Raw genomic sequence first — 10,052 nt, 5'->3', positions numbered from 1 at the left:
ATGCTTAATCACTGAGCTCCATCCCCAGCCTGTATTTTGTTTCCTATTTTTGAGACAGGGTCTTGCCAAATTGATCAGGGCCTTGTAAAATTACTGAGGCTGGCTTTGAACTTGTGGCCCTTTTGTCTCAGCCTTCCAAGCCACTGGGATTACAGGTTTCCATCACCACATCTGGCTATTTTTATTTCTAAATTTAGTTTTATTCCAATATACTCTGTCTAAAATTCCAGCTGTCAAATTGTACACATCTCTGATATTCACTTGTCTAAATTTTTGCTCTTTAAATTATAATATTTCATTAATAACTGTATTATTTCAAGGAAAAGAGTACTTATCAGTTTTGATACAAACTGAAAAAAATATTAATTGCACAGAGATTATGAAAATAAAGATCCTTCATCTTTACCTGAAAACTCTCTCTCCTAACTTCTAACATTCAGTGGTTTCTACTTTATCTCTTTTATACTAACCATGTATAGGCTACATGTGCTTTACAAATTTATGAAGTAATAAGGATAACAAAAATGTTTTGGGGCCCACTGTCTAAAACCTATACAATTTCCCTTGTTTCTTCCCAAAGTCATACTTAATGGCACTCTACTAAATAATTATCACTATGAGGATATTTTCTATGTTTGATTTGTTCCAGTAAAATTAAGAAAGAAATGCATATGAGGTAAATACTTTTAAGAGCATACTTAATTAAAATTTTTTGAGTAGAATTGTGTGATTTTACATTATTTCTCTATTTAACCAACTAAAGTTGTCCTTTAGAAGATTTTATATGATGGAATAAGGGTTCAAAAAATAACAAATCTTTGTATACTTAGTACCACTTGTGGTGTATAGTAGATTGTCAGAAAATTTTGCTCAATGATTAAATGAAAAATTTTTCATGTTTTATATTTCTTAGATTATATTTCTTTCCATAGATGTTCAGTTTTCCTTACAGGATTCTGACATCTGGCACTAACTCAAGATAGATAGTATCAGAATTAAATTGAATTGTTGGACACCTAGTAGGTGTGAATCACAGAGATATGCTATATGGCCACATTTATATAATATTTTCTAATGACATAATTATGGAAATGGAGAAATACTAGTAATTGTTAGGGGTTAGGGATGGAGAAGGTAAGAAGGATGGTTGTAACTATAAACGGCCAGGCAGCATGTGGGAAATTTTTGCAGTCATTAGTGATTATATAGTACTATATTTTGATTTTCATGGGGGACACTATGTAAATCTACATATATTATAAAATGACTTGTGTTGATTTCTTAGGTTTGATATTGTACTATAATTATGTAAGATGTAACCATTGAGGAAACTATGTGAATGTTGCATAGAACTTACCTGAACTACTGTACTATCTTTGCAACTTCTTAAGAGCCTACACCTATTGAAAAATACAAGTTAAAATATCCCTTGTAATCAATACCAACACTTCCATTTTAGTCTTGATCATTGATACCTAATTACCAAATCTTATACATATTATTATAATATTTTTCTTCATGTCTACTTTTCCTGCCTCAGTACATACTATCATAATTTCTTTCTTTAATTACAACCATAACTTTCAATTTGGGCCTGCTTCCTCTTAAGACCTTCCCCAAGCCAATTCCCATTCTCTTAAAGTGGTATTCAAAAATACATATATCATCATATATTCACTTCCTTATAAATCTTTTAATTTGTTTACAAAGTGTCCTTTACTTAGTATGGTATATAAAATATCTCTCAGCTTCATTTTTAGCCTGATTTCACAGTATGCTGCACCAGGCAGAGGGTTCCTTTGTTACAACCACACCAGGCTAATCAGCCTTTCATGATCACAGCCTAACATATGGTTTGGACTGTCTTATTTATCTAGAATTTTCTCCTTTTACTTTCCTAAGCATGCTGAAAACCCACCCAGACTTCAGTTTCTGATCCAAATACACCACTCTCTATAATACTTTCCTTGTTTACTCTAATTTAAATTTTATTTGCAAAATTGCTTTCATTTAATGTTTTATTTCATTTTATCTAGAAAGCTGGGTACAGTGAGCCCTCTGTACATGTGGGTTCTATATTTGCAGATTCACCTGTCTATTAAAAGTATTTGAAAATAATTTCATCTGTATTCAACAGGTACAGACATTTTTTGTTGTCATTATCCCTTTATCAATGCAGTATAATAGCTATCTGCATAACATCCATTTTATAAATTTTCTAGAGATGATTTAGAATATGTGGGATGATATGTTGGAATATATACAAACATTATATAGCATTTTATACAAGGGACTTCAGCATATGTGGATTTTGGTAACAACAGTGGACCTAGAACCATTCTCTCATGGCTACTGAAGGACATCTTAAATATTATTCTGTATTCTAGGATTAATAAAAATGTTTCCTGAGCCTAAAATACAAATTCGTTTTTTAAATTTTCTTATACTTTGACCTATTTCACAAAAAGTATTCAATCACTTACATGAATGCACTTATTGCAAAAGTATCAAAATACCATAGTTAGAACAAAAGGGAGATATTTGATTAGAATAATATTGTTAGTACAAATAAAGTTAGTATATAATTTGAATTGACTTGACTTTAGAAGTCTGATAAAAGTAGGTGGTTTCCAAATTTGACAGCTTTAACTGTAACTTTGGAGGTGCTCAAGGTAGGTATGTTTACAGGTAAATTATACTGTGATATGGTAACATTACAATCGAATCATTGATAAGGAAAGAAGATAAGAGGTGCCTAAGAAAATCAGGATGTGTATTTGGTCATACATAGTTGAATTCTAGCTTTCAAAGAGTAGGAGTGATTAGGGATATTAAAAACAGGGACTTGCATGTATAATGGCTCAGAGTTATAAAAGAACAAGGCACATTTGGAAATAGAACAAATTTCTGTATAGCATAATTATAAGATACAAAATGTGAAGTGGTTGGCATAGTTATGTTGAAACAAGAAGGAGGTTAATTTCTGATTATTACCCCCATGTGTAACAGGTAAGGACGTTTTGCTCTATTCTCAACTAGTATTAGTACAAGCTGTGTTTTAACTGCAAGCTAATATTTGAAGCACCCCCTGGTATTATATTTTAATTTAATTCATGTTTTTCTTTCCTCATAAAAGCAATACACGTTTCTCAGTGATTTTTGCACACTTAACACTTAAACTGTTGATTATGCTAAGATGTATATTTGTTGACTTGTGGAAGCAGAGTTTTCTGATAAGGGAGAACAAAAGAATGCCAAGATTTCCCTTCCTTTTGTTTGTAAGCATTTGCTGTCTCTGGTTCAGGAATGCTACCTGCCTCTATGTGTGATACTGGACAGTAGTAAGGGAATAAGCATCTTCATCTCTGCTGCAAACTTCCAGCTCTTCTCTGTCACAAAGTAATATGAGTCTGGTAGTTGCTATGGTAGAAAAAGATTTCCTGCTGAAAAGCTTGTTTTTGAAACTATTTTTACAGATGACTCAGATACTGAAATTAAATATTTATAACCATTCATTGTGTTGCAGAACTAAAAGTGTCCATAGAGACCATCTAGTCCAACCTTGCAATAGTTTAGAATTTGAAACTGAGGCCAAATGAGACAAAACAAAACAAAACAAAAAACAAAAACAATTTCACCTGAGTTCACGTATTCAAAGATTCTTAGTTAAGACTCAATCCCAGGACTTAGAACACCCTGCCCAGTGCTTTTTACCTTGAATACAAAGCCTTTTGTTTCCTCCACTTTTCTGAGGGAAAGGTGTCACACTGCTAATATTCTTCTAACCAGTTAATCAAAGTCCTCCAGAATATAGGCTTTTTCAGTTGGCTGGATGACACTCTACACTCAATTTTATAATTTTCACCTTGGATTTTATGAAAATAAATGAAAAATATATACAATCAAACTCTGATATGTGGTTATGTGAATAATTACATGAATATGATTTTATGTTAATGTTTTTTACAAAGTAAAAATGTGGACAATATCAAATTGTGTTTCATAAGGAAGAATACCTTATTTAAAACTTGAGGGCTGGGGTTGTGGCTCAGCAGTGGAGCACTCACCTAGCACATGCGAGGCCCTGGGTTCGGTCCTCAGTACCACATAAAAATGAATAAATAAAGATATTGTGTCAAACTAAAAAATAAATATTAAAAAAATTTTGAAAGAAGAATTCTTCCTAAACATTTTTAGATAGGCTTTCAATAAGCACTTTACAGCAATAATGGTGCACTAGAAGTGATACTGAACTATTATAATATAATAATATGTGTATACAAGTAGTTTCAGAAAGATGCAAGTTAAATTAGAATAGAAAAGGCTAAATTTGGATTAATTTGGATAGAAGGGGAGGCTTCATGCAGCCCTACTACTACTATCTTTTCTTCACACCCTCACCATGATTTCTGATTCTTTGTCTTTTTTGATAATCATCATCCTAATAATTGTGAATGGATATGTCATTGTGGTTTTTATTTTGCATTTCCCTAATTATTGGTAATGTTGAGATCCTTTTTGTATGACTGCTGGATATTTGCATTATTCTTTGGAAAATGTCTATTCAAGTCCTTTACCAATTTTTAAAATGGGTTATATATAATTTTCTCTTTCATTGTTTAGTTTTTAATGTATTTTGAATGTTAACACCTCATGCAATACTTAGTTCTCTTATATAAGCATTCTGTAAGTTGTTCACTCTATTGTTTCTTTTGTTAAAGCTTTTAAGTTTGTTGTAATATCACTTGCTTATTTTTGCTTTGGTTTCCTGTAATTTTGGTATCACATCCAAGAAATCATCATCAAGACCAATGTCAAGGACCAATGTCAACCCTTAATTTGGGTGTGATTTAGATTCAAGGGTAGCATTAAGTCAATGTCTAAGTTAGGTCTCATATCACTATGAATAGATAGTCCTCAAAAACACAATAGAGGAGTCCTTAAAAATTCTCCATCAAGAGAATATTTTACCTGAGGAGTTTCTTCTTATGAATTTTAGGGAAAAGGCAGGAAATATGGTAGGTTTTTACCACCTGAGGCATATTTGTTTATTACATTGCACTTTTCCTTTTGGTTTCTTCACTTTTATAGGACAATTTTTCTCAATATAATTAGAGTTTAGAGATATAAGTATCTTTTTAGGAGACTCTCTTTTTTAATTTTATGATGGCTAAGTAGTAATATTTTTTTTTTCTATAAGCCTAGATTGAACCCAGTGGCACTCTACTGCAGAGTATCCCCAGCCTTTTTATTATTTTTTTTTTAATTTTGAGACATGGTCTCACTAAATTGGCCCAGCTGATCTTCAACTTGCCATTCTCCTACCTTAGCCTTCTAAATTGCTGGGATTATATATTTGTGCCACCACCCTTGCAAGGCCATTGATTTATTTTCAGTTTTATATTGTCTCTATTGTGAAGCTCTTTCAAAATGTTTAGAGACATGTTGGAAATGTGTAAATGGAACTCGGTCCCAATTTACTTTTTGCTTGCAATTAAATCTCTTTCCAACCTCTGGTTTAATATTTACGAAATCTTATGTGAAAAAAGGGAACATATATGCTTCATAGTTTATTCTGAATCTGTAATGATATTAAGATACTTATCTATGAATTTTCCAATGTATTCATTCTTTCCTTGCTTACAGGACTGAATCAGAGCCCAGTATTTACATAATAAAGACTTTGAGGTAGGCAAGCAAAGACCTTGTTCAAAATTTAATGTTTTTCTAAAGTTCTCTGATTTTGTATGTAATCTGTGCATCTGATAAGGAATCCTAGGGGGTCTTTCCATTCTACTATTAAAAAATTTTCCTATGTGGTCCTCATCATCACATGAATAAACTGGAATATATGTCAGAGCCCTGGATTAAATGTGCCCAAAATTGATTTCAAATTCCTCTCTATCCTAACAGGCTAGTCTTTCACAATGGTTCTCTGCTTAGAAGGAAGACTAGTGCTTAAAACCAGTCAAAAGAGGGTTTCCTGTTCTGAAAGATCAATTGTTTCAGAGTTATTGAGCTTTGGAGATTTCCTCATTGGACAGGAGAAAGGGAAATAAATCAGAGGCAGAGATAGGGAAAGAAGAAATGGAGAATGGAAAGAATAGTAGCATAAAAATAAATAAAATATAAAAATATTATGTTTGAGAAGTAAGTAGAGAGATCTAAGAGAGGAGTTGATCACTTTTCACATTTTAATTTGCATTGACCAAAGATCTCCTAAAGAAGACAATTTTAAAATCTGAATATTTCCCCTGTTTGTATCTTCATATCCTTCCACCATCCTTGCTATTTCCCTCCCCCTCCCTTTTCCTCCCACCCCTATACTCTATCTAGAGGCAATCTTCTTCCCATGGTGTCCCTCCATAGCCCACTATGAATCAGCTTCGTTATATCAGAGAAAACATTTGGCATTTGATTTAGAAGGATTGGCTAACTTTACTTAGAATTATATTCTCCAACTCCATACCTTTACTGCAAATGCCATGATTTTATTCTCTTTTATTACTGAGTAATATTCCACTGTGTATATATACCACATTTTCTTGATCCATTCATCCACTGAAGGGCATCTAGGTTGGCTCCACAGTTTAGATATTGTGAATTGTGCTACTATAAACATTGATGTGGCTGTGTTCCTATAGTATGCTATTTTTATGTCCTTTGGATATAGTCCGAGGAGAGGAATAGCTGGGTAAAATGGTGGTTCCATTCCCAGATTTCCAAGGAATCTCCATACTGCTTTCCATATTGGCTGCACCAATTTGCAGTCCCACCAACAGTGTATGAGTGTACCTTTTTCCCCACATCCTCGCCAGCACTTATTGTTGTTTGTCTTCATAATAGCTGCCATTCTGACTGGAGTGAGATAATATCTTTGATTTGCATTTCTCTGATTGCTAGAGATGGTGAGAATTTTTTTTTTCATATATTTGTTGATTGATTGTGTATCCTCTTTTGAGAAGTGTCTGTTCAGGTTGATTGGGTTATTTGTTTTTTTGGTGTTTAGCTGGTTGACCTCTTTATATACCCTAGAAATTAGAGCTTTATCTGTTGTGTGAGGGGTAAAAATTTGTTCCCAGGATGTAGGCTCCCTGTTCAACTCACGTATTATTTCTTTTGCTGAGAAAAAACTTTTTAGTTTGAATCCATCCCATTTGTTGATTCTTGGTTTTACTTATTGTGGTTCAGGCATCTTATTAAGGAAGTTGGGGCCTGACCCCACGTGATGGAGATTAGGGCCAACTTTTTCTTCTATTAAATGCAGAGTCTCTGATTTAATTCATAGGTCCTTGATCCATTTTGAGTTAACTTTTGTGCATGGTGATAGATAGGGATTCCATTTCATTTTGTTGCATATGGATTTCCAGTTTTCCCAGCAACATTTGTTGAAGATGCTATCCTTTCCCCAGTGCATGCTTTTGGCACCTTTATCTAATATAAGGTAGTTTTAATTTTCTGAGTTAGTCTCTGTGTCCTCTGTTCTGTGCCATTGGTCTACCAGCCTGTTTTGGTGCCAGTACCATGCTGTTTTTCTTACTATTGCTCTGTAGTATAGTTTAAAATCTGGTATAGCAATACCACCTGTTTCACTCTTCCTGCTTAGAAGTGCTTTAGCTATTCTGGGTCTCTTATTTTTCCAGATGAATTTCATGATTGCTTTTTTTTATTTCTATGAGGAATGTCATTGGGATTTTGATTGGAATTGCATTGAACCTGTACAGTGCTTTTGGTAATATTGTCATTTTAATAATATTAACTCTGCCTATCCATGAGCAAATTAGATCTTTCCATCTTCTAAGGTCTTCTTCTATTTCTCTCTTTTGGGTTCTACAGTTTTCATTGTATAAATCTTTTATCTCTTTTTTAAGTTGATTCCCAAGTATTTTATTTTTTTGAGGAGATTGTGAATGGGGTAGTTTTCCTCATTTCCTTTGCAGAGGATTTGTTACTGATATTCAGAAATGCCTTTGATTTGTGAGTATTTTATACTCTGCCACATTACTAGTTCTAGAAAACTCTTGGTAGAGTTTTTTGGGGTCTTCTAGGTATAGAATCATATCGTCAGCAAATAGTGCTAGTTTCAGTTCTTCTTTTCCTTTAGTTATTCCTTTAATTTCTTTCATCTGTCTAATTGATCTGGCCAGTACTTCAAGAACTATGTTGAATAGAAGTGGTCAGAGAGGGCATCCCTGTCCTGTTCTTGATTTTAGAGGAAATGCCTTCAATTTTTCTCTGTTTAGAATGATGTTGGCCTGAGGCTTAGCGTAGATAGCCTTTACAATGTTGAGATAAGTTCCTGTTATTCCTAGTTTTTCTAGTGTTTTGAACATAAAGTGGTGCTGTATTTTGTCATATTCTTTCTCTGCATCTATTGAGATGATCATATGGTTCTTATCTTTAAGTCTATTGATGTGATGAATTACATTTATTGATTTCTATATGTTGAACCAACCTTGCATCCCTGCGATGAATCCCACTTGATCATGGTGCACGATCGTTTTGATGTTTTTGTGTTCAATTTGCCAGAATTTTATTAAGGATTTTTGCATCTATATTCATTAGAGATATTGGTCTGAAGTTTTCTTTCTTTGGTATTTGTCTGGTTTTGGAATCAGGGTGGTATTGGCCTTTTAAAATGAATTTGGAAGTACTCTCTCTTTTTCTATTTCCAGAAATAGATTGGAAAGTATTGGTATTATTTCTTCTTTAAAGGTCTTGTAAAACTTGGCTGTATATCCATCTGGTCCTGGGCTTTTCTTGGTTGGTAATCTTTTGATGGCTTCTTCTATTTCCTCATTTAATATTGATCTGTTTAAGTTGTGTATATCTCCCTGACTCATTCTGGGCAGATCATATGACTTTAGGAATTTATCAATGCCTTCACTATCTTCCATTTATTAGAGTATAAGGTTTAAAAATAATTTCTAATTATCTTCTGTATTTTTGTAGTTTCTATTGTTATATTACCTTTTTCATCACAGATGCTAGTAATTTGGGTTCTCTTTCTCCTTCTCTTCATTAGCGTGGCAAATGGTCTGTCAATGTAATTTATTATTTCAAAGAACCAACTTTTAGATTTTTCAGTTTTTTCATGTTACTTTTGTTTCCATTTCATTAATTTCAGCTCTGATTTTAATTATTTCTTGCCTTCTACTGTTTTGCTACTGATTTGTTCTTCTTTTTCTAGGGTTTTGAGATATAGTGTGAGGTCATTTATTTGCTGACTTTTCCTTCTTTTAAGGAATGAACTCCATGCAATGAATTTTCCTCTTAGTACTGCTTTCATAGTGTCCTAGAGATTTCAATATGTTGTGTATGTGTTTTCATTTATCTCTAAAAATTTTAAAAATTTCCTCTTTGATGTCTTCTGTAACCCATTGTTTATTCAGTAGCATATTGTTGAGGCTCCATGTAATGCAGGAATTTTTCTTCCTTATTTTATCATTGATTTCCAATTTCATTCCATTGTGATCAGATAAAATGCATGGTAGTTTGTCTACTCCTTTGAGTTTGCCAAGAGTTTCCCTGTGGCATAATATATGGTCTATTTTTGAGAAGGATCCATGTGCTGCTGAGAAGAAAGTGTATCCACTTGATGTTGGTCGATATATACTATATATGTCAATTAAGTCTAAGTTATTAATTGTGATATTGAGTTCTATAGTTTATTTACTCAACTTTTATTTGCAAGATCTGGCCAGTGGTGAGAGAGGTGTGTTAAAATCACCCATGATTATTGTGTTGTGGTCTATTTGACTCTTGAACTTCTCGAGTTTGTTTGATGAACAGAGTTGCACCATTGTTTGGGGCATATATATTAATGATTGTTATGTCTTCTTGGTTTATGGTTCCCTTGAGCAGTATGTAATGTACTTCTTTATCCCTTTTGATTAACTTTGGCTTGAAGCTTACTATATTTGATATGACTATGGACAACCCTGCCTGCTTCCGAGGTCCATGTGTGTGGTATGATTTTTCCCAACTTTTCACATTTAGTCTGTGTATGTCTTTTCCTATCAAATGAGTCTCCTGTAGGCAGCATATTTTTG

This window comes from Marmota marmota, unplaced genomic scaffold, assembly GCF_001458135.2.
Source record: "Marmota marmota marmota unplaced genomic scaffold, marMar, whole genome shotgun sequence".
Classification (NCBI taxonomy): domain Eukaryota; kingdom Metazoa; phylum Chordata; class Mammalia; order Rodentia; family Sciuridae; genus Marmota; species Marmota marmota.
Note: the sequence above shows the minus strand (reverse complement) of the source record.